The sequence below is a fragment of the Nomia melanderi genome, chromosome 1 (genome assembly GCF_051020985.1).
Source record: "Nomia melanderi isolate GNS246 chromosome 1, iyNomMela1, whole genome shotgun sequence".
Classification (NCBI taxonomy): Eukaryota; Metazoa; Arthropoda; class Insecta; order Hymenoptera; family Halictidae; genus Nomia; species Nomia melanderi.
In genome coordinates this window covers 26,643,185-26,669,189 of record NC_134999.1, presented here as the reverse complement: position 1 = coordinate 26,669,189, position 26,005 = coordinate 26,643,185, and the positions used below count along the sequence as shown (strand labels likewise).

Below are 26,005 nucleotides of genomic sequence, written 5' to 3'. Positions count from 1 at the left end.
GCGAACATTTCATCAATTTTCCTGATGCTGATGTCTACAGATTCAGAGGTCTCTCATTCGGAAGATTCGTTGGATTCTTTCGGTACGATTGAAAGAGGGGATACCTAGAGCAAAGATGACGGCGTCATGAAGAAAATTGGTGAAAATGTAGGTAGAATCACGAACACTCGAGCAATATTCCAAGCACTGAACTTTTGGAAAACGAATGTGAAATACGAAATAACTTTGTAACTCTCGTTTCCAAGGGAACGAACGATGTTCCTGCGTGCTTGTACTTTTAGAGGACGACCGAGGCGCTGGGCTAAGAATTTCGGAATGGAGTCATCGCGTCCAGCGTCACCTCAGACGATCATTATCGTCGACGTTTGGCAGCAAGAGGAAAGGGAAGTTTCAAGATGATATCGTTAGAATTGACGGCAAACGATACGAAGAATTCTGTGTCATAGTGGATATCGATTGAACGACTGTTTCCAGCTGCTTTCATTGGTTCAAGAGTAGAAGATTGAAATGATTTTCATCGGTAAAATAAGTATGCTTCAGGTTGTGTGTTTCAGTGATTTGTTTAATATTGTCGACGAGAGCTTTAATTTCTTCGTTTATACTGTGAGAACATGAAATAAACGTATTTATTTTTGGAGACAGAATTTTGTAAGTCATTTTCAAAGTCATCCATTTTCTTGAAGTCTTATCCACTTGGAAATAGCACTTGGAAATTTGCTGCTTTGACTTCTGCGAATTTATATTGCGGCATTTGAAGCGTTCACATTTCTTTTCGAGTTCTTCCTCTTTGCATATACTGTTGCGTTGTTGGGTTTGCATTCTTGTTTGAATTTTCGTTCAACTTTTAAGCGACCGCCGGTTTCTACTTCTGCTCTTCCGATAAGCAACAACTTTTGCTTTATGGTTCGAGTCCACAAGTCCACCTTCCACAGGGTTTTTCTCCTTTACTAAATCTTCCAAGTTCTGATGAAATAGTTCGAGAAATTGTGATGCATAGTTTTTCATACTGGACAATAAAATTTTCTAGTTTCTTATAATAATTTTCGAAATTTCGTGCTAATTCAGTTCCTATCAATTTGTCTTATTATGGAATTTTACTGTTATTTTATTAGATGTTACTATTAAAGCTATTTATACATTTTTCGTAGTATACCCATGTTATTAACATTTTCTACTTTAACAAATTCTACATTTAAAATTTCGTTCACATATAACTTTCACAACGGATGCTGCTTTATGCATAAGCCATCGAAGAAAGAGCTGCATCGAAACAAAATTAAAATTTTTATTTAAACGTATATTAATGTATCAGATCTTCAACCACAGTACATCCTTCAATTTTGAAAATTATTTTCTATCTGAAACAAGTAACAAGAATGCAAGAAAAGGGTTTCCAGTGTTATCACGAACAGTACTATAAACTGTCTTCTGTTGAAATGGTCTCAATCTGTTTCTGATTCGATCACCTATTTTGTAAAGTTACTCAAACTTCTTTTCTGATGGCTTCTCACGAAAAGACCATAAAATCGTCAGATTGGAGTGTCCTGAACTGGACACGAACAAAAGCGTTAAATTGTACTCTCTTTTTCTCTGGTTCATCAATCCGTCAGCTTCGTCCATTACGTGGATTAATTCTCAGCCTGCAGACCGCAATCTCTGGACAATTTCGTTTAAGTAACCTACTTCCTAGTATATATTCCTTTAATGGTTGCAACTATCGGCTGCTGCAATATTATTATTGACCCTTCGGGGACCGTGTTGCATAACAGGAATATATACATGCCAGAGCTCTGTTGGTGACTCTATCACGTGTCTGCAGCTAACCGGCAGCAACGTCGTTAACTGTAGCCTGGAAAACACTGATGGGACAATTCCAGATTGCAATTCGAAAGTGATTAGACGGAGTGTTTTCCTTTCTGATCGCGTACTTCGAGAAGAAAGAATGATCTTCAATCACCTAAGTTTAAGAAAGGTTGACAGGACAGATTTAGGTCACAAATTAGAAGCGATAAAGACAGTGTCTTCACTTCTGATCATGTGCCTCTATGAAGAGGAATGATCTTTGATTATCCAGGTCTGAACAAAGATGATAGGACAATTCTTGGTTACAAATTAAAAGTGACAGGAAGAGTGTCTTCATTTTTTACCATGTACTTTTATGAAGAGGAATGATCTTTGATCATCCAGGTTTGAAAAAGCTTGACGAAACAATTCTTGGTTGCAAATTGAAAGTGACAGAAAGTGTGTTTTCATTTCTGATCATGTATTTCTATGAAGAGGAATGATTTCTGATCATCCAAATTTGTACATGTCAAATGTTTTAGTATAGCATTTCGTACAGCAAAATATTTAGTTTAAATTTATCATCGAATTTGTTGAATTATCGATGTCTGTTTTAAATTGATAATTATTTTATTATTGTTTTCGTTATTTTATTGTTTTATTTTTTTTTTTTAAATATTTCAAATCGAAAAAAGTGTTTTAAATTTTATATTGTACACTGCAATATCGTATACTATGGACATAATTTTATTTTTCAACGAATAGCAGTATTGTGTTTGAAAATATTTAATCATTTGTGTTTCTATACAGAAGGTAGAAGAAAGACGTGTTAGCTGCCAGTCAATTTCGATTTGACTGAGTGTGGGAACTTTCAGGACAGGTATATCCAGTTTTTCTTCGAGCAAACTGTAATAGAAACGTTGCTCCGGTGAGAGATACTATCCTTTCCATCATCGTAAAACTTTGTTGATGGAGAAATAATTTTGTTTCAAACATATAAAACTCTTGTACAGATAGGTAACAGCTTTTTCGCATTGGAAATGCCAAGGGATTCAAATATCTTGTGAAGACGTAGAAGTATATAAAGTACAGGGCATTGATGCTTCGTTAATTAATAATATTAATTAATAGTACAAAAATTATTGAATTAAATATCACACTTCAAGAACAATTTTCTTTTAAGATACTTTATTCCAAGTGTTGTTTAACTTAATATTATTAAAAAGCTCTATTTAAAGTAAATAAGTATCTTTCAATTGAAAAAGATAGTCATTGCATGTATCGTTATACTCTACATATATATAAAATTTCATTAAAATCGGGTTTTTTGGGAGGTCTGGCGCTTTTGTCTAATGTAATTATTCCTTTATGATTGCGCTTAACTTCAAAACTTTTTCACTAATTTTTCTTGATTTCCTTATTTCTTTTAAACTTTTACCTTTTTCCTCAATATTTAATGTACACTTCTCAACTTCACTTATCTGATTTGCCGTAGCTTACACTTCTTACCTCGTATTAATACTAAACTTGTCACGACCGATCAAATGATCGGTTTAAAAATTTGATTTAAACTGCAGCATATTATATTGCCCCTTTAACTTTATATCAATTCCTATATTGTCCGATTAATCAGTTTTTAAATTTTTGACTTTCATTCTATATCTATTTCCATTAAGAAAAATCGATCATGTAATTTGTTTACTTTTATTTTGTAATCAGTCATTCGACTCGGTACTTTACAAATAAGTGTGTACAAAATGCTGGTACGTTTAGTATTAACGCCAATATTCTTGTTAAGTAATTAAATTATTCCTTTATGATTGACATTTAATTTTCTTTTTCTCTGAAGAATTATATTCAACGATTTCTTAAACGTTTGACGTATATTTTAATCTTAATGAGGGCATTACTAAAATTTCTATTTCCATCTTTGCATAACAAACACTGTTTAAAGAAACCATATATGCAGTTTATCTGCGGCTAAGTAATAAAAATGTGCAAATTTTCGGTGCGACGCTAATGATGCAGATAAGCCCTCGAATGTAAAAAAACTGCTTTGCACTCGAAGGTCGGTTCCAATCGAATGAAGTTCCCGTTCATGAACGAATTTCATTTATGAAAAATAGCACTAGAAATTCATGGTCCTCTTTTTTCATTAAATATGTAGAAATTTCACTAAAGGATGCGGGGTATAATTACTTCATCGCGGAAACATGACATTATCTAATTCAAATAGATTGAAAAGGACGCTGTACATGAAATATTTATACGTATGTCAGTAACTATTAATTTCTTGATTTAGAAGGTGTACTGCTAAATAAAGTTGAAGAATTTGAAATACTTACACTGCACAATTTTGAAATTTTAAACAACATTCGTTTCCACTTTTCTTTTATTTGCTAATATTAAACGCATAATTCTTCGGTTCCTGATTACTACATTTTAAATGTAGGAGACTAGAAAGACATATTTTTCGACCCAAAACTTTTTATACTATTTCATATTTTTATTTCAGATTTATACTCACATTCCCTTCATATCTTAAAACTATTAGAATGAGGACTGGGCGGTGTTTAATAATCCATAATATGATGTGATGAAGTTCGTAAAACTTTGTTGTTTGAATAAAATAATATCTTTTCGCCACTGTTATCTATCTAAAAATTTTAGAAAGTCTCCTACATCGTCGAAAACAGTTATACTTTTATTTTATGCCTTAAAAATGACTTAGAAAATAAATAGTTTCACTTAAATACTGCAACGAATATCGGAAGAAATCGCAAAAAATTTATTGTCACAATCAGCAAGCTTCTCTGTTTTCTAATACTCATTGCCAGTGAAAATGAGGAAAATCTTAAGCTACTTGCGAATTTCTGACGTTAAAACGGAGACAAAAATTCGAAAATTTTGAAATATTAGTCTCATAACGATCTGTTAAAAGCGAAGAACTTCCCGTTGAAGAACTCGCAAATGGAAATGAGCAGAAGATAAAAATATTTTGAAATAATAGAACTTGAAAATACGCGAATTTATCTATTTAAATTAGGTAATGTAAGTCAATGCATGTGTTAACATCTGAAACGTGCGAAAGAATTGGCCAACACGTTTCTGGGACATTCCGCGAACCGGAAGGTACCCGAAAAAAGCAGAGTAATCGAAATTTATCTAGCTCCGTTGTGGATCGGCGAGCACGTTCTCGAATGTCTGTCGTCATTATCGGTTACGTGTGTCGCTCTTTCCGCTGTTACGAGGCACGTACACGCGAGATAACGAGTCCCTTGGGGGTGGGGAGTGGGAGGCAATGATTTTTCGATGCGTGCCGATAAGAGAACGATTACATTCGTAAGAGGTACGCGTCGAGAGCTGATATTCGACGCAATCGTAGGAGCGTTCTCCATCTGTCGAACACTCTATCCATTGACGTATCGCGTAATTTTAGTATGGTGATGCAACTTAAATAACTGACTATCTTCACCGAGCGACTACAATCTAAATCCGATCGGTACTTTCGTATCTAGATCGAACGTATCGCGAGCTGAACGATTCTCTACTCGCCGAGTAAACTGTCAAGTTCTAACGCAAATAACATTGGTCACGTTCAATGTTTCTTTTTATTATTATTATTATTATTATTGAATTATTTCATAAGTAATACGGTTTTCCTATATTTGTGTTATTTTTAACAATGAAGGTAAACAAAACTTTCTTTTCATCTAATTATAATGTATAGTTGAATAATCTATAGATGACTTTAGATTAAAAGAAGTTTTGTTTATGTCGATTCTTAAAATTAAAGAAGTATAGGAAAATATTATTTATGGGACGATTTAATTGTTCCATGGAACGATATGGCCGCAGCATACTATTCACAGAAAATTTGAAAGTGCGAAATTCCAGAGAATGCATATAATAAGGAACAATATAAAATATTCGAAACTGTACTGTCTGAGAACATTCGTTGAGGAAAATCGTATTCTAATGTAATTTTATTTTCCTAATTATAGTCTTAATCATTTGAATTTGTGTAAAGATTCGCAGTCTAATAGCGAGTAATTTTTCCGACATTGTATACAGGGTGTTTCAGAAATCATACAACCGAGAAAGGAATTATTGCATAAAAAATTGACTAAAAAATACAGTGCAATATTATTTAATATGACGTTTCATTTTCGAGATAATTGCGTTTGAAGATTCGTTGAATGCGACGATAACGGAATTTCGGCTTGCAAATATCAATGCGTGCACGTCATTCATACATTCAAAGCTGATTATTTTGGGAGTGAAGTCTTTCACGAGTAAACTGCATTGTATTTCACTTATTTTATTTACTTTCTTATCGTTTGCATTACAATTTAACACTAGGTTTAGGTACATTTACTGTAACTGGAAATTACTATAGTTTTTACTATAGTTTTCATATTACTTGTATAGTTTATTGCATGGTCCTTAGAATATTTATCCACTTAAATCTTGAAAATTAGAGGTTTAAAACTAGACAATTGCGACACATATTAAATCGATGTAAATCGACGTGTGAAATTGACGTATTTTGTAATCCAGTGTTAACACTAGAACTATCAGGTAGTTCAGAATGATCCATTCCAGATTTCTTCTTTTAAAATTATTGAAAAAACAAATAATTCTCTGAGAAATTATTAGACAAATTGTTATCGTATAATACGCAAACTGAATTATGAATCAGTCGAAATCTCCATAGATGTACTTTTAGAGTTTCTAACAGAGATGAAAAACAAAATCAATTTAACTACTCGGTATAGTGTTAACACTAAAACTACCGACCAATTAGAGTGACTTATTTCCAATTTTTAATAAAAATTAAAAAAGTACGTTTCTTGATATTTGAAGAGTCTCCTAGTCTTGTATGTGTGTAAATACACGAATTTAATTGAAAATCTTTCGGAAAAACGCCTTCATTACTTAAATACTTGCGAAATAAACATTTTGAGGTGAGTCAATTTGTCCCGGCCGATAGTTTTAGTGTTAAGAAACACCCTGTACTTTGAAATCGAGGCGCCTGCTGACCGATGAAATACAGGTAGACAAGCCTTTCATGCTCGTTTCTATACAGACGAAGTAGTTAGCCTTGATGAAGTTCGTTGCTTTTGCGTACACAATGACCCGACCTCTGAAGGCTACCTGCATTCATTAGACGTTCAACCGGCCGCGGAATCTCCTTTTTCTTTTGTGGCCACCTGGGGACAAAGTCGTTTCAACGGTCTCGTTAATTTTTCTTTCCAAATTTGGCGACGTGAAAAAAGCCTCTTCTCGATCGTTGAGATGGCACATCGTTGTAGATGGCTTCTTAGCTCCCTAAACGCGAGTATACTGCAGTAATCTTTGAAAATTTATTGATCCATTCGTGTCACGTGGGTGGTAGTTCCCTTCAAGCTTAATTTTTACGGATATTTTTGTTATGTAGGGCAGAAGAATTTGTAATTGTTCTAATAAAAATTAACACGTTAAGCGCCATGAGAATCTTGAACGTTTTATATGATTTGTCCCTTCGTGGCAAAGGTAAATAGGAACAATTATTAACAATTATTAAATATTTTTAGTCGACAGCGGTCATCTTACATATTGTAATTTTTTCAAGCAATTCAGAAGCGTCGGTCATTGGTGACCGACACGGCATTTAACGTGTTAATTCGCTGCTAGCTACGAGATATCTGGTAGTTAGAGCTATGAATTTAGATTAACTGCTACTCCCCACGACGGACAATTTTAGAAAAAACTAATAATTATTTATAATGAATAATGAAATAATTCTGTTTTCTTTTATATCAATTTCTGACAGAGCAAGACATTTTTCATTTTCCCAGCAGCGAATAAGTTAAAACATGTCGATTCTATTTTGTTTCGGGGTTGTTTTGTAGGAAATTAACTGTATATTTTAGTTTTAGAACAAACAGAATTGTTAATTATAATGTTATTTTCCTGTTACTTTAACAAATTGGACAGGATTGTAAGTTTATTTGTTAAAGCTTAAAATCTGTCGATTCTATTCTAATTTAGCTTTCTAATAAAATGACACCATCTTGGATCTGAAAGAAACAGAATTTTTGGCTACAGTATGATATTCTAAAGGTTGCGTTGAATATTAAACATATCATTTTCGCTGAAACTGTTCCTGTGTCGTATACGTGGACCCAAGTCTCGTCACCGGTTACGCTACGTTTCATGAACGTGCCATCGTTATTTGCATGAGAATAACTCATCAACTTCTACTCGACAGTTGTTTTCGAAAAAACTTCAATTGTTTTCGTACGAGTCGTTCAGCGTTTCACTTGCAAAGTATTACTTAAAATCGAGTGACAGAAGACAGCAATTATTCTATCCTGTTCATAGATCTTTTTGATTTTTAAACACAGAAACAATGAGTAATTTGAATATTCCAACACTACAAAATTGTTTTTTGCCGCATTACAATCTTGTTCACAACGAAAGCAACATACATAATCGAATATACCATTAAAGCGCCATGTCTAATTAGTAATAGCATAAATTTTATCTTCGCAATTTATAATATTTATCACATAATATATTTTACATGAAACAATGTCCAGTTCTAACGTTTCATTAATGTTCATACACTTGCGAAAAGAGTAAACAGTCTTTCTGTCACTTTTTGTAGTTGAAACATTGTATAATACTTTGCAGGCTAACCTTTTTGACAAATGACTTCCTTCGATTATTGAGGCATGCTACAAATATTTTTTCCATTTATTCCGTACCAATATTATACCACTCTTGTTTTAGTCTATTTTCGGTTTTTTCCCTAGTTTTTGCTGTTATTTCAACATTTTCTTTGAAGTAATCGAGGTCCTTCTAATTCGTATTTCTATTTATATATTTTTATTCTCGTCGTTCCTTCACGCAGCAATAATTGATGCACCAGACGTCGTCTCTCTAAAGCGAACAAGCTGCGTCTAGCCGGTGGCAATTGGCGTGTTCTATCGAATGACTTGGCTCCGAGTTGAAGCGTCAATTATGTCCTTTAGCTCCAGCAATAGCTACGATGCGCCGTCATTAGTCTTTATAATCCGTCGTATCGATATCGTATCTGGCCACCAGATGCGACACACGATATCGAACGTCTTGCACGTAATTATGCAGCACCAGCAGCTTTCGATATTGGCTCTCGCAGTTTTTTAGTCAGGACCGATTCAGCGACACTTTTTCTAAAAGTGGTTCGCAACGTCTGGAAACTTTCATCCACTAAATCAGTTACGGACGAGAAGCTGACGCTCACGAAATTTCATGATTAATTTTCTAATTTATTTTCGTGTTGCGTCTTCATGGTTACTTCGATTTTTCGATTAAAGACCGAGGTTTTATTTTGATTTAACCTATTATATTTAACTAGTTTAACACCTTTTGAACCTAAATTTATAAAAATACATTTATTGAGATTTCAGTTTGCTTATATTTTAGTTCTTTAAATAAAGTTTAAAATAAAAATCTTCTATTCAAAATCTTCATGAGTTTGACACTATTATAAGGTAGAGGGTTAATCTTGAAGAATGTGATCATCCATAATTCTGCACTACATAATAAGAAAATTTAAACGAATACAAATCTGTTAAATGTGAAATCTAAAAGTCACTTGACACACGGAAAACAGAAATTTACCGAATGAATCTTCTAATTTGTTCAGTTACACTATTAAATTGCTACATTTCCATTGTAAAGACGTTTATTTGATTTAAGTCCACAAAACAAAAAAATTGAGAAAATTGAAGGGCTTTCTCGCCTAAGAAAAGACGAAGAAACGAGTAAATCCTTTAATAACCAGAAAGAATATCATTTATTTCGTTAAAATTTACAAAAATCAGGAAATATCTAGAAATGGACTTAACCGCGTGGGTTTGTGAGCAACTCAATTAAAAATCGCAAGCAGATAATTGAATTATTTCAATTCATTGTGTACTGTAAAAGAATTGGCAATTGACAAAACTCTCATCCAGGAAGGTTAAGAACACCCAATAATTGTTGCGACTGTCTATCTCTTAAAGGCTCCATTTCTATGTGAAAAGAAAAAGCGACTCCCAAGGTCCCGGTGGAGTGTTAAAGCGACACGGCACAAAAATTCAAGACTTCGATTGATCTGACCGTCGAGACAGCGGATTTCAATTAAGCAGAGGCTTTTGCGGCTATGAAATAATTGAAGGTTGTTCGATTGGAAACTGTGATCGATTGGCGAACAAAGCGCCGCTTGCTCGGCGGCCGTGTACCCGTGCGCACAGTCCACAGACTGTTAATTCGATGAACGTACGTGTACTTAAATGCTTCGCCTTCGCGACGGCAATTCCTGAACGCGAATGAAACAATTCGTCCAAGTTCGTTTCGACATTACGAGAGGATTGGCTGAAAGCTAATGAACTTTCGCCTATACCTCGAGAACATCTTTCTGTCACCTTTTATAGTTAAAATATAATTTAACACTAAAACTATCGAGCAGTTAAATTGACTTTTCAAAATTCCTCTATAGAAATTCCAAGAGTGCATCTATCGAGGCTTCCATTGATTTACAATTGATGTATTGCTAAATCAATTTTTTAATCATTTTTCAGGGAAAATCTGTTATCGTTTTAATAATTGCTGAAAGAAGAAATAAGGAATGAATCATTTTGACACGTCTAGTAGTTTTAGTATTAAAATATAATTTAATACTTTCCAGGCTAACCTTTTTGACACGTGACTTCCTTCAATTATTGAGGCATATTACAAATTATTTTTTATTCATTACATGTACACTCTTGTTCTATATACACGCCAAATTCCGATAAGTTCGCTTGACCCAATCATGAACGGTGTCATTTAGAACGAGGTTCGATATGGACGTTAATAAGAGGCTCTTGCAAGATTAAAATTTAATACACTGTTGATCGGTCACGAGTTAACTCGGGTTTTCATGCCCAAACGTTGTTGACCGATCACGAGTTAAATCGTGTTTGCACTTGCATTAGCCATTTCAATGTTTGATACGCAGGGTAATATAGAATATTGCTGAAGCAAAATATTCAAAATTATATAAAATATATGTCTAAAGTTTCATTTCAATTTATTATGTATAAATAAAGTATATCGAAGTTTATTTAGAATGTTTTACTTTCATGTTCAATTATGGAATAATAACCGGTGACATGGGATAGCTTCTGCGAAAAATTGTCAGTCAACAATGTTTAACGTAATTGTAGCAGGACAATGAAGTTGAGGGAACAATGACTTCCTCTATCGAAGGTACACCATTAGAACTCTTCTCGTGGTAACCTTTTGCCCTACAATATCGTGTCAGACTCGTGGTGAATGTTTCAAATAGAATTTAACAAACATAAATATTATTCAATTTGTTTAAATGGAAACTGCATATTATTCCCCTGTTATCAATGATTATACCTTAGAGCATACGTTGACAAAGAATAAGACGGGAATTTTCTAATATTTTCGGTAAATTATTAATAATAAAGTAGTTAGATCGATCACAGTTCAGAAAGAAATCATAGGTCGGTCGTTTCCATCTTCGCGAACTTGTCGCAATCGCCTTTTCTTACTGGATCTCGGAAGCTGTGTAAAATTATAACTCGGGGCGATACGTGGCCCAGAAAATATCATGCAAATTGAATGACCAGAAAGACCGATGTGATCGCATCCCTTGAATTCGCGTTTCAATTTGTTGAAATTCCTTGTTGTCGAAGTACTTAATTCTTTGATGCAGGTGCGTTCACACTGTTGGTTGCATTGGGTATAGTATGTAAGGAAACGGCGATTCTCGTAGCGTCTTAGGTGTTTGGAACGTGTTGGTATTCCACTTAATCGTGACTTGACCAAATACGCCGTTTCACCGAATCAATGAACACGTTGTCCTTCCGCGAAGTGCGAAAATAGACGCTATTCTAGCACAGCGATCTACAATATATAATTAGAAAGAAAAAAGTGTAAAATTGATGGTATATTTTTTTATTTGTTTGTTATACATAATTCCTGCCCTGCGGCTTGGAGTTGCTTCCGGTTAAAACTTTCCTGTTTTGTCTATGTTATTCTTATACCAAATTTAATCGAATATCTAATTTTTAATTTTTAGTAATCTAAATCTATATATTTATAATCTTTTGTCTTTTCACTAATATATTTCTATAGCTATCGTCTAATCAGTGTTTTATATTAACGCTTCACTGCTTTACTTTCTCTCTCTGATTGCACTTATCTATTGCTTTGTCCTCGTTGTTTTAAATGTTCACTGTACTTTCCTTTTTAACTGTATCGAAGTTGTCTAATGTATTCTATTATTCTTATAGTTGTCTGTTCTTTGATTCTTTCACAATCTGCCTTTTTTCTTCTAATTGAAATTATACGCAAGTGTCAGTGAATGTTTCGTGCGCTATACATGCTCCTTAACCTGTTAACTGTGGAATTTAGTTTCAAAAATCTCTCGTTCTGTGCGAAATAAGATAAAAAAATGAAGTGTGTACTCGTCAAACGCAGTTAATTAGTTAAACCCATAGCGATCTCCGGCATTAACCTCTTGCACCATGCTTTCTTTCGCAGCAGCGCTCAACGAAACTATTTTATAGTTCGCAATTCATTATAAAAAGAAAAAGATTCTACGCTCATTCTACGCCCACGTTTACTTTGAAGCATTACAATAAACAATAGAAAAGTATATCAAATTTGGACCGCAAAGAATTAAGTGACATCATATATATTTGTTAAATTCTAGTTGAAATCTTCAACGCGATATTCTAAGGCAAGGGGTTAAATTAATGAACAATGACGAAAGTGATACTGAATCACGTGTGCGATTATAATAGTAATTGAAACGTTCGTTCAAACGAAAACGGTCGCGAACAAAAATGGCGACTGAGAATCGCCTTTCGAGTGCAAGGGGTTATGTATTCGACTGTTCTTTGAGTAGACGGTTTATCTACTTTAATAATCCCATTGAATTTCTGAAACCCCGAAGCAGCATACCAGCGATATCGAAGCTATGTAGACCATTATGTTCTACGAGGAAGTTCCAACTAATCGATCGTGGTCTTGATGAAGTCAATACCAGCGTCACCCGTTGATGAAGTTAACATGAGCTCCTTCTGAGGAAGCATAATAATTGCTAACCGCTGTTACGTTAATAAATTAAACCTATATCGCCCGAGTCTAATAGATATCGGTCTTCGAAATTGTTTATGTTTCGTTTTAAAAACTTGATTAACTAAACATGTTAATGTTCGTGTTCACGAGACACCGTGAAAAGAGGTGTGGATGCGTTACAATGTGAAGTTAATCCTTTGCGGTCGTGTTAATTTCACGCATAAACGAAGTTTATGACTTGTTTTTAAATTTTAGATCAGTTTAATAAAATAATGAATGATTTTAATAATAAATCTTTTAATTTTTTAATTTTCATTTATAATTTGTAATTTTATATTTTAATCATTTTCATTTTATACAACTAGAACGGAAAGTGTTCTGTCGGACATAGTTCGTCCTACGATCGCAAAGGGTTAAAAAGGTGGGATTACCTTTGAAAGCTTCACTCTTTCAAGTTTCGTGGACGCAACAGTGAGTCGATTGTACGAGATATTTACGTTTACGTAAGCGGCGCGCGTAAATGGCGACTGCTTTCGTGTCAGTTTCCGTCTCTTTTTGGTCATTATTAAAGGGCACCGGATACTCGGCCAGGTTATTAATGAGCCCGGTGACGTAACCACCGGATGAAGGCTCCGCCGAGATCTCTGGCAATATGCGATGGCAAAGTCTAACGCAACAGCTTCACGGTTGTCGAAGGTATCACTGTTTAGAAGAGGATGCAGTGGCTGGTGAAAGTGTTCACACGTTCCATAGAAAATTATCAGAATTCAGAATCGATATAACTTTGTAATAATAGTTTTATACGTTATAAGCGAAAATAACGAACTCTTAGAATTTTTTGAATTTCTGTCGCTCAGTTTTAACATTAGGGCTACCAATGTATTTCGGAATGGCCCGTTTCTGATTTCTTCTTCGATAATTATTAAAAATGCACTAAAACTACCAATTTCCGATTCCTTCTTTGGCAATTATTAAAAAGACATAGAAGCTTCCCCTATAAATTACTAGATGAAATGAATGTTTGATAATTCTGGTATTATACATTCAAAATTCAATGACCTTGTGAACAAAAATTGAACAACAGTCCACCTAGGCTCACTTTGTTCTATGCACCGTGACTCGATTGCTTGCCACTCATGCTGAACGTCAATTTGCAGTGGTTCCTCATGTCCGTGCTTCCGCACAAATGCCTTAGTTCAGCTTCAACAGGTGAACAAAAAGCGATGGCTGCTTTCTGGGCTATCGTCTCTGAGTGGTGCTGATAATGTGAGTGACGAACGATATTTCATCAGTGTTGCGACTGTACGGTGCTTTCGACGTGTCGTTAAATATACAGGGTGGATCACGAGCATGATCGACTTAGATTATTCTGCCGCTAGCGGTTCGATTGGAAATTTTGTTAGTTAAAATAACATGATATGAGGAGACATGATTTTTTAAGATGATTGATAACTCTGGAAAAATGAACTCCAGAAAAAAATAATTGACAACGAATTTGATACAATCTTCTTAAAGCTCTTCTTGAACAATATTATTTTAGCTAACGAAATTTCCGATCGAGCCCCTAGCAATAGAATAATCTAAACTGATCACGCTCGTGGTCCAGTCTGTATACTGTCGACAAACGCGGTGCCGATGAAGACATTGTCGGCAATCTAGAGGCGCCTCATTTTCATCGGTTTACTTGATTACTGGATATGTGACAGTGCAATGAAACGATACAATGATAAAAGGTCGCAATGCCTATAAGAAATCGTTCGTCTACATCGAGCCTTAGCGCACTGTTCGGTTGTGTCATCGGCTCGTGTGTTAGACGGTTGCACGCTTTCGCGCACCGCGGCTTTTATAATGGATTGTCTGGCCTGTCACCGGTAGAATCTTTATTGCTTCAGGAAAAAGAATGATTTAGAGGTTGAGGACTCGGCCATTTACGTGGCAGATGTACGTAGCAGGTTCACAGCGGTGACGAACCATTGAACGCATTAATGCTAGAACTACCAATAATCAAATCTGTTTGTCTCTTACCTTCTGATAGGGTTTATAATATTCATTCATTGAGGTCTTCATTTACTTGTAGTTTCAAAACTTTTGTCAGATATTTTATATTTCATGTCATGTTATTGAATTATCCACAATTCATTCTGACCTATTTCATTCATTTTTCCGGACGATTTATAATGGCATCTTTAAATTGGTATGGGTTGTTTTATGAGAAACTTATGGGATAATCTAATACATCTATTTAATCATTTCTCTAAAGAGTTTCTATGTGTTTTCAATAATCGTAAAACTAAAAACCTGAAGTGCATCACTGTGAAGTGTCCAGTAATTCTAATGTCAACGCTTATCGCTTGTAATCCTCTCGTTGAAAATGTCAGATGAGGTACCTTTATTTTTTCACCCGCGTTAACCTTTGCGTCAGTGACTAGAATCGTTTCAATTGTTCAGATTTCAGTATTACAGTGTTTTTGTGTGGACATTCTTTTTCTTAGCATAAATCGATATACAATCGTCTAACGTGTTCACGCTGCGAGATACCACTTGGTGGTACACAGCTAATTTCTAACATTAAAACAAATCAATGTTGACCCTTTGCCCTATGATTTATTTCTTAAGTATGATCGATACAACTATGTACTTTACCGTTAATAATTCATTAGGAAAAGAAAAAATGTCTATGCTTACTCTATGTCTACGTTTACTCCAGAGGTTAACGATCGATAATAGAAAAGTATTATACATTATAAAATTTAAGTTTCTCAAACTCAGTTTAAAATTTGTAGGTCGGGGGTCAATAAATAAATTATTTATCAAATTATTTATTAACATTTACCCACAATTAGTCAGGAAACCGGAGACAAAAGAATCCACTTCAACATTTTTACAAACATCGTTATTATTACGATCTACAATTAAACACGTAGAAACATATTCTGACATGGATGTGTTAAAAAGTCGAGATCCGAAGCAATTTCTTCAAATTTTCACAAGGACATAACAAGTTGTGCAAAGATAACATGCTACTCATTTCAGCGAGTCAGTCACTGGTAGAGAAAAGTACGTTTCAATAAAGCTATCTGCCTCGACCGGCTGATAGATAGTGTCCGGAACATCCTTCCACGCTCGAGCTCCTTCGTACACGTCAGCTAATCTGCCAGGTGCAGCCAATCGACGATTGTTCCGAGTCGTTTCGTCTGACTTTGAATCGCAGGTTGCGGCCGTTACCTGCTTTTCAACCGCGTTTCTCACTCCTAGCCTTAGCGGTCCTCTTCAAGTCCTTGACCTTGCGCGTCTGGTGCCAGCGACAGTAGTCTCAGTCGGGATTATGTTTTCACTGCTCGACGGTTCAGTGTTACTGTTTGCGAGGAAAGGCCTTCTAGTCATCGACTCAGCTGAGACTCCTAACAGCTGATTTTATCATTTTGTTAAGGAAAATTCCATCATAAGATTGGATATTCAATGTTTCATGAGCATGTCATTGAATTGAAGTTTCAATAGTGCTTACAGTTGAGTTGAAGCAAAGAGCAAGCATTCTGTTGTAATTCTTTGTTTCATTTGCTTTGTACTATTTTATTTGTAGATGCAGGGTAGCTAGAGATCACCAAATTTTATTATAAATGTTGTACTTTTATTTTTGTAGAGAGGCTCTTGCTAACTCGGAGTATTTAACGAGAACTTGTACACATCAGTAACAATTTATAATGAGCGTACGCGTGGACTGTGCAAACACAATGTTGTTTGTACGACGTACGAATATTATGAGACTTGTAAGATGTTTGATGCGTATATTGTTTCGATTGAGATTTGCAGCTCGATTGAATGTTTGGTTAAGATTGGATGATTGGACAATTTTACAACTAGTGAATTATGAAATTAATTTTCGCGTTTGGTTAATACTTCATCTCCCACACACTAAATTACTAACTTACTTCACCTGAAAAGTTATAGCCTATTTACCTGGGGGTTGTAAACTAAAATTCGCTGCTAGGAATAGTGAAGAAGTTTTCAATGCAAGAATGTTTAGAAATTTGAAAAATTCGAGATGGGCTGTGACTTTTTGTATTGTACTTGTATTGTACTAATCTTGTTTCTGTGAATATTCTGAAACTTCTGTGTTCTGGAAGATTGGTATTGTTACGAAGTTTTCTTTGTCATTGACGGTTGCACAAGCAGAGCAATAACTTGTAGCTGGATAGCACCTAGTGGATTTTCCACTGCAACGTTAGGGTGTATTTCAACTTTTTGATTCCTAATAATGTGTCCTGTCCAGAGTTTGATGACATAAAACAGTAATAGTCGACCTTCTTCACAAGACAAGCAAGGCATAAATTTTCCCTGCGTGTGTCTGGTGCCATATATCGCTACATCTCCTTTCCGCTTTCATATATTGGTATATCCCATCGTTTAGTGTAATCATCTTGTGTTAGTACTTTAGCTGTGAGTAATATGGTAGCTCGGTAACATTTTTGCTCCCTGTCAGCGTAGTAATTTCAGCTCGTACAAACCTCTAACTCACGGACCATAGCATCATTACACTCCAAAGCTTCCGTGGAACCTATTTAGAGCAAACTGAAGCTCTTCTATTAGGAAACCAGCGTGTCCACGCCATTTAGTCAAGCTTCTTCGTGTTGTTGTTTGAGATCTGCCGGGAGTTAACACCATTGATACTTTTCCTACTACATATTGACAACTCAGAAATGCTTACCAACTGAGTTCTAATTTATCGTACCAAGTTTTTGCTGGTCTTTGCGGCTAATATAGCAGCTGGCTTCAAATTCTGTTTGTAGCTGATCATAAGATAGGGAATGATCTCATTCCTAAAGATTTTAAACAGAATTTGACGAATAAATATTATTTTGTTCTTTCAAGTTTAAATTGAATATTATTTTTTTGTTATTAATCGTTAGACTTTTGAGTGAACACGAATATAAAATAAACACAAAATTCTTCTTTCTCTAGTAAATTGTCGATACAAAGTATTTCTATACGCGTACCAGTAATATTCATTATAAAAACATATCTAGATATAAAGAATTCTAATTGAAAATTCTAAAAATATATTTCTAATAAAATGTATCTATTTATTTATAATTCGGAGGTGATACTTTGCGAACGACGCTTTCACAATGCACCGGTGTTTGCTTCCAATTGTTCTCCAAGCGATATTGAACCTTCAGTTATCAATAACTCGTACAATATTAAGTGTTTGATGCTATAATGGGACATTTTCTCCTTGTTTCACCTCTGCAGTTCTTCATGGAAATTCCCAGAGAATTGCCGACTCGTTTCTGGATCGTTTGCTTTTTAACGATTCAACAATTAACCTCTTAACGGTCATGTCCCATCGGCGAGGAACAGTATCGAACCTTCTTAATTTATTCAAGTTCAAGACTATAGTTTATATTTCTTGTATAATCCTTCGTGGCTCATTCATCTAAAATTTGACATTAAAAATATAATTTTGTTGATAATCGTATTTTAATATCCTGAAATTTATAGAGATTTCCTAGAAACAATAACATATTGATTTTTTAGTAATGATTGCGATAACACCATCAGTGTTTGTTTTAGATACGAATAAATACAATACCAAAGATGTGTAAAATGTTCACGTTGTAGTACTTCTACAATATTTATTGGAAAAAATCATTTTTTATCGTAATTTTGTTTTCCTTTTACATTATTAATTACATCGTTAAAAATATGATTTTGCATAAATATCCGCAGTGTGCTCACGAGGAATCAAATGGGAATGAAGTTAATATTTGACTAAAAATTCGTGAATAATGCTGACAAAATTTGTTCGTTAAGAGGTTAAAAGTGAGAAGCGTTGAACTTGAGCGAAACACGATGGACTGTGAATCAAGTTCGAAGAAGTAGCAGGTAAATGGAACAGTTAACACTAAAACTACCAAACAGTTAAATTGACTTTTTGAAATTTCTCTATAGAAACTCCAAGAGTGCATCTATTGAAACTTTAATTGACTTATAATTCAGCTGCGTATTGCTAAATCAATTTCTTTAACAATTTCACAGAGAAATATTTGTTATATTCTTAATAATCACAAAAAGGAAAAATCAGAAATGGGTAATTTTGACCCGTCTGGTAGTTTTAGCGTTGATGGAGTAAAAATTGTTGTAGCCAAGCAGCCGCTGCTGTTCTCGTAACTGGAGGTCAGGATGCAGATGGTCTCTTCCGTTTTGCACGGAATTAAGTTAGAACAGTGATAAAGACAATCGATTAGAAAGAAACTGTAGAACATTGGACAGAGTTTGAGCATTTCCGAGTATGTAGTAAAACAAAGTGGACAGTTGTTTCGAAGACAATCGTTAGGAGAGAATCTTCTATGAAAGATGCGACCAAGATTTTACCTTAATGTAGTATTTCTCAACGTTCTTTTGGATCGTGCTCCATTTTAACGTTTCGAAGATTTAGACGTTCTTTCTAGCAGAATAGTGAGCCGAATTATGTAAATTATATACTTTAACGTTTCGAAGATTTAGACGTTCTCTCTAGCAGAATAGTGAGCCGAATTATGTAAATTATATACGGGTACCTCGAATAGAAAAAGAATATAGGCAAAATTTGTTTAATTCAATTGACTCGTTGAATATAAATTTCATATTGCAAAGCTAGAATCGCGTATTATAAAACATACTGTATATTGTAAAAGAAGTGCAGCATTTTTTTTTATTGCTCTTCAAAGTATTCAAATTTCCCGCTTAAAGTATTTAAATTTCTCGCTAAAATATTCAAATTGTCCGCGAAAATATTCAAATGACTCCCTCGCGGAACGTATGGCTCACGTTGGGAAATACTGCTTTAGTGTGTCACCCGGCTCAGACGAATGAACTTATTTGCAGTCGTTCATATTCCCTCACGTTTTTCCGTTCCTTTATTTGCTAATTCACTGATTTACATACCTGCGTCCTCGCCGTGTGCGCTTTCAAATGAATCGCGACACGATTATTCGCTTATCACGCTTATTAAATTATTATCGAAAACACTCAGTTTTGTTCGCAGTATTTTAACTGTACACGGAGTGAGTCGTATTTGTTTCCCTATCCTCGAAAATCGAGATCGAAATCGTGTTTATCTGTTCCTTTGCTTGCATCGCGACGTTCCAATATTCAAAACGGGTATCGCTCGTTACTTATCACGCAAATACTGTTAACGATAACACGATTACGTTGGACACCGCGAAACCAAGACAATTCGATTCGACAGTACAGCTTTTTTACTTTGAAAGTAACAGAACTTGATTCAATATTCTACAGTTCGTCACCGGAAGACAGTTTTGTTTAAATGAATGAAATTTCCATCTATATCAGGAATGGACGATTCAAATGAGAACCACGGTTCCGTTTAACGCTTAGTTCGGGATCGAGCGTCTATTAATCCTCGAATGGCGGTGGCTAGATCTGTTTTGACCCAGATTTTCAAAAACTTCATTAAATTTTTTACCTATTTCTATTTCATTCTAATTTTCCGTTGATTATTTCAGGCTTAACTCTCTTGGTACGTTCCAGTATTTCTAGAATATTTAGAAATATCTTAAACAATATTCGTGTGCAAGGATATTACTGAAATTAATAATTTTTTTTTCAACGCAGAGTAATTTGATAAAATATACATATTTTTTTTCAATAGTATGTGTATTTCGGCTTTTGGCTATTAAGATGGCTATTAAAAAATAAGGAAAAATATGTACACAATTTGACGTACTATGAAACAAAAAATGTTGGCATTTTTTCTTGCGATATCTTTATAACAATAAATGATACTCAATATTTCTGTTAAGGGCTTATTTAATATTTTTAAATTATAATCCATTTAACTAATTTAATTAATTCTAAATTGCTGCCAGCAGTACACATAATACCAATTTTCGTTAATGGGTCAAACAGAAAAAGTAATTTAATCAATAATTACTATAATCAATTTCAAACTACTGTTTTAAAATTTGGAAGTCGAAGAGATGTCTGTTTCAATCAACAATTAATTTTATTAATTTCAAACTATTATAAGTAGTAGTTTAAATAATTCAACGGTGTTATCACTGCTCACGAAGCTGTCAAAAATGTCCGTTCTACGAGGGTTAATCGATGCATTGGAGAGATGAGTGATTGGAAAAGTAAAAGAGAAAGAGAAAAAAAGAAAGAAAGGGTGAGAGAGACAGAGAGAGAGAGAGAAAGAGAAAGAAAGAGAGAAAGAATGGAAGAGTCAGAGAAAGAGTGTGTGTGTGTGAGAGAGAGAGAGAGAGAGAGAGAGAGAAAGAGGAAAAAGAAAACCGTCTGCACGTAGCCTTAGCCTGGAAACGAAGAAAACGTAGCGATCCCGGTACCCGGTGGAACGCGACACCAGATAGCCGTGGTTGTATTGATTTTCCCTGGTTTACGCGTATGTGTGTGATAGAGATTGTCGCTCGCGTATACGAGAAATTCAGCGGTGGTGGGGACAGGGTGACGGTGAGGGGAAGGGGGGATGGGAGTTTGGTCGGGGGACGTTGATACGTTATCGATAATTTGGAAATTTGCACCGACAAATTTAGGGATCTGCTTGTCCACGCGAATCGTCGGTGATTTTAATTGGAGCGGCGCGGTGTGACACCACTTTGTCCACCGGAAGCCTATTAATAAACTTCTTAACCCTTTGAGTGCCAACAAAACTGTACGTTTGCGAAAAATACAGGACGATTTTGAACAAGAATCATGGTCGTGGAAGTAATACGTACGTTTTGGTAGATTTTGAGTTGATTAAATGTTTACACGATGCGAATCGTGTAGTGGATGTCCTTTGTTAGTCAGGAGATTAACCTGTTAACTGTGGAATTTAATTTCAAAAATCTCTTACTGTGCGCGTATTAAAATCAAACAATGAAGTGTATACTCGTCAAACAAAGGGCAGATGTATCTATAATATATTGTAACGAAAAACGAAAATAAAACGAAGAATAATTATGTTTACCTAAAAACATAAAGAGTTCATCGTTGAAAGAATTAGTATCAATTTGAGTTTTTGAGATGGCGTGTATACTCGTCAAACGCAGTTGACTGGTTAAAAGTAAGTCTGGAAGATTTCACAGGAAAATGAAATCTAAGAGAATAATGTTCGGGTATAGGTGAATGTTTGCACTTTTTATGAATTTATGCAGACTATATGGCACTTATTGGGTTAATATCTGTTCCGTAATGAGGAAGAACACGATGAATTTCCTTTATGAAGTGATTAACTCTGAAAGAAATTCTTACGTCGTGTTAATTGGCCTGTTAACCAGGTGATTTTTGGATCAAAAATATTCGAAGAGACGGAAATTATGTGGAATAATGACGGTATAAAGAGATTTATATATTCTATAATGATTATAATTATATAATTTACATTCTCATGTATATTAATTACGTACAATAATTACGTATAATAAAAGTCAGCGAGAGGATGAAAAATGACGAACATCTGCATTCGTAATCTCTAGTTAACAGGTTAAAGGAAACTTGTCGGTTCACGATCATAATTACTGTTACTGTTCAGAGATCGATTAAGAAAATCTTAGCTGTTGAAAATTCCTTTGAATAATGGTCGGTGGATGAAGTGAGCGCGAGCGATCGATCTGAAATCGGCGAACCTTTCGATTCGTGTCGGCGGCTGGACGAGTTGAAGACGTTGAAGTTGTCGTGCTTGTTTCAAGTGAATCACGAGTTCTTCGAGATCTATAGATAGTGATGGGAACGAGTACGATTTAAGCTCGTGAACATTGATCGATTCGATATACGAGAATTATTTAACTAAATTCGGTTGACTTTAACGAAGCCAGACGTTTAATTGCACTTTGAATAATTACCCTTGTAGTCCTCTATTCATCCACACACTTGAAATATTATTGAAGAAAGTACGAACATGTATACCAGTAACGATTCCCTCGAATCTTTGTTCATTAAATTTCTCGAAAATAAGCAATTTTATTTGAAAAATCTCCACAAAAATGGAAGTTTGATTGGATCAAAAAAGATCCAAAGAATGCCCTTAACTCGTTTTTTGCCATGTGTATCATTCTAGATGCACACTGAACTCGATGTCCATGCCAATTGATATTTACCTCGCATAAATACGCGTGTAATAAAATAATTTATCCTCCACACGCTTCGAGCGAACATTATTTATTTAATCTTACTATGTATTTCATGTTTCAAATATCGCGTTACGATAAACAACTCATATCCAAGAAACATGTCCATACACGGTGTGAATTGAAAGTTCCATAAAAATAATCGAGCATAAAACGCGTTAAGGTTGCGTTCATTTTTCAAATTTCCCGCCTTGTAGCCAGTCAGGCGATTATAGAGAATGACCACGATTCCGCGACGTCCCATTGGCCAACTGCTCGTATCTGCGTGTTCCCTTACGCTCGTTACCGCTCCGTAATAGCGCGGCTGACGATAACGGAACGAACGCGACCGTACGGAGAGAACACCGTAAATAGCGACGTTTCGACGCTGCTCGCGACTTATTTGATCTCATCGCTATCTATGAACGTAAAAGCAAAAGAGTCACGACGAAGCTTCAGAATCCTAGGTCGAGCATTAGTTGTAATTTTCCCGTACGTTTTAGCACGAATTTTCGTCGAATTATCGTGCGACCGGCAGAAATCCGATCGACCACGCATCAGTCCCGGGTTCGACGCCGGAACTCGGGACGCGATCCGTTGTCGGCCATCTTCCCGCGGAAGATGTAGATAGACAAAATGGCGGAGGATACCTATTTTCACTGGATCGGTTCGGTTCTACTCTGTAACCGGCGCACGCGCACCAATCGAACCTCAACCAGGTATACCTATAGGGTGATCCAAATTTGAATAACCAAGCTACGGGGGTTTAATTTGCAGGTGAAAAGAAAAAAGAACGTTACACGAAGCTTGCTGGTAAACGCTTTGTTAGAGTTATAAAAGATTAAATTAAAAAATACTAAATAATGGTTTATTATCGCATTATTTATAACTATTAGACGTAGACTATTAAGAACGTACAGCAACACAGTTACTCGCAGAGGCGTTCAAATGAAGCAACGTCTTCTTTAGTAAGCTATATGTAATTTTTTAATTGAATGTATCCTAACTTAGCGTATGAGCCAGGGCTTATAACAATAGAAATTGTACCCAGTGACTCGAACCTTAAAAGCGTAAAATAAAAGTTAAGTAGGCGAACGGATGCGTTCGCGAGTAACTGTGTTTCACGCATACAATGTTCGCATAAACATTTCTGTCCTTTTTTTCGCCTGTGCATTACGTATTTGCAGTCTGCCTATTCAAGTTCGGCACACCCTGTACATTAAGTAGGCTAAAATGATTCACGTGCCGATCGCGTGTGAGTTCTTCCTCCTACGTATCGAATGTCGCGCGAGAGATTTTTAAGGCGACCCGTAATTATAAAAAAAAAGAGAGAAGTGAAACCAATCGGGTACGCGCCGTTTGATTGTGCATCGAGGAGAGTGTGCGAGGAATCGACCGGACGATGGTGAATAAATTAATTGTTCGCTGATCAAATTGTTGCGCCAAAGTACGTACAAGCGAAGTATAAGTACATATGTTCGTCCCTGTGCGTGTATAGGGACGCGATAGAAATTCTTCGTGAGTTTAAGATATATTTAAAAGAAACAACAAAAAAAAAATAAGAAGAAAATTAATAGTGGAAATGGAAAGGAGAGAATGAGGAAGTGATAGAGTGCAAGAGGAAACGGGTGAGAGAAAGAGTGTGTGCGAGAGAGAGAGAGAGAGAGAGAGAGAGAGAGAGAGAGAGAGAGAGAGAGAGAGAGAGAGAGAGGGATAGAGAGAGAGAGAGAGAGAGAGAGAGGGATAGAGAGAGAGAGAGAGAGAGAGAGGGAGTGTGATAACGTGGGGGTTGGGGTGTGAGGAGATTGGAGGACGAATATTATTACTATTTTGCATCAGGAGTATTGTAAAATGAGAGAAAGAGAGAGAGGGAGGGAGAGAGAGGGAGAAAGAAAAAGAGAGGAAGAGAGAGGGTGAGAATGGGAGAGAGCAAGAGAGAGAGCAAGAGCGGGAGAGAATGGGAGAGAAAGAGGGAGAGAAAGAGAGAGAGAGAAAGAGAGAAAGAGAAAGAGAGAGAAAGAGAGATAGAGAAAGAGAGAGAAAGAGAGAGCAAGAGAGAGAGAGCAAAAGAGAGAGAGAGAAAGAGAGGGAGAATAAGAGAGAGAGCAAGAGGGGGAGAGAATGGGAGAGAGCAAGAGAGGACGAGTACGAGAGAGAGAAAGAGAGGGAGAACAAGAGAGAGAGCAAGAGAGAGAGTGAGAATGGGAGAGAAAGAGGGAGAAAAAGAGGGAGAGAAAGAAAGAGAAAGAGAGAGAAAGATAGAGAGAAAGAGGTTCTTCTCACCGTGATTATTATGTTTGTAAATCGTAGCCGATTACGATTCCTATAAACGATGTGTATGTAGACAAAATGTTTGAGAAAACGGACTTGTATTATTTGACCTAGTACTCGATGAGTTACGAATCTAATCAATGGACATACCAACCTCATTTTTTGTAAATATTAATTTAAAATAAATCCTATTGTAAAGATTGTATAATTTAAACGTGTCGTTCTGTTTATTGATTTCCGTGTGTTTCGCACCTCCATCGGGAGACTGGGGCTCTCTCGCTTGTTGTCCGTGCACGATTATCCCTTTGATCCTTACCCAGTTACTCGTCGGTCTCTTTCGCGCCTGGCAACGAATAAAATTCCCTTTGCTCCTGGCTCTTTCTTTTATTCGAAAAGGGAACAATGTATCGAATGCAACGTCCTTTGTACGGTTTTCTTGTGTGTTGGAAGTAGTTTCAGTATACAGGATTTTCTTAATTTTATTTGGAAGTTTTATATTGGCACTACCGGACGGATCGGAACGATTCATTTTGGATTTTATTTTTTACAATTGTTGAAAAGGTACGGTTGTTTTTGCGAAATGTTTTCAAATAAAGTTGATTTAGTAATGTTTGGACTGTGGACTTTTATTCACGTTTAAAATTTTCAGAACGTGAGTATAAAATAACGTTAGAAAATGGTTTTTTAAACAAATTATATATTTGATAAAATGTATTTAATTATATAAGAAGCACTGTTTT

General features: G+C 35.5%; 1 protein-coding gene across 4 annotated transcripts in view; it reads left to right on the top strand.

The window, feature by feature from the left end:
- Pka-C1 (Protein kinase, cAMP-dependent, catalytic subunit 1) overlaps positions 1-25,479 on the top strand; it is a 62,298-nt gene extending 36,819 nt beyond the window's left edge. For 3 of the 4 annotated variants that reach the window (XR_012998872.1, XR_012998875.1, XR_012998874.1), the window contains exon 2: positions 41-25,479. The gene's annotated coding sequence lies outside the window, so the exon portion shown is untranslated. The remainder of the gene's footprint in view (positions 1-40) is intronic. The other variant, XR_012998873.1, reaches the window with a different exon arrangement.
- The last annotated feature ends 526 nt before the right edge of the window (positions 25,480-26,005 follow it).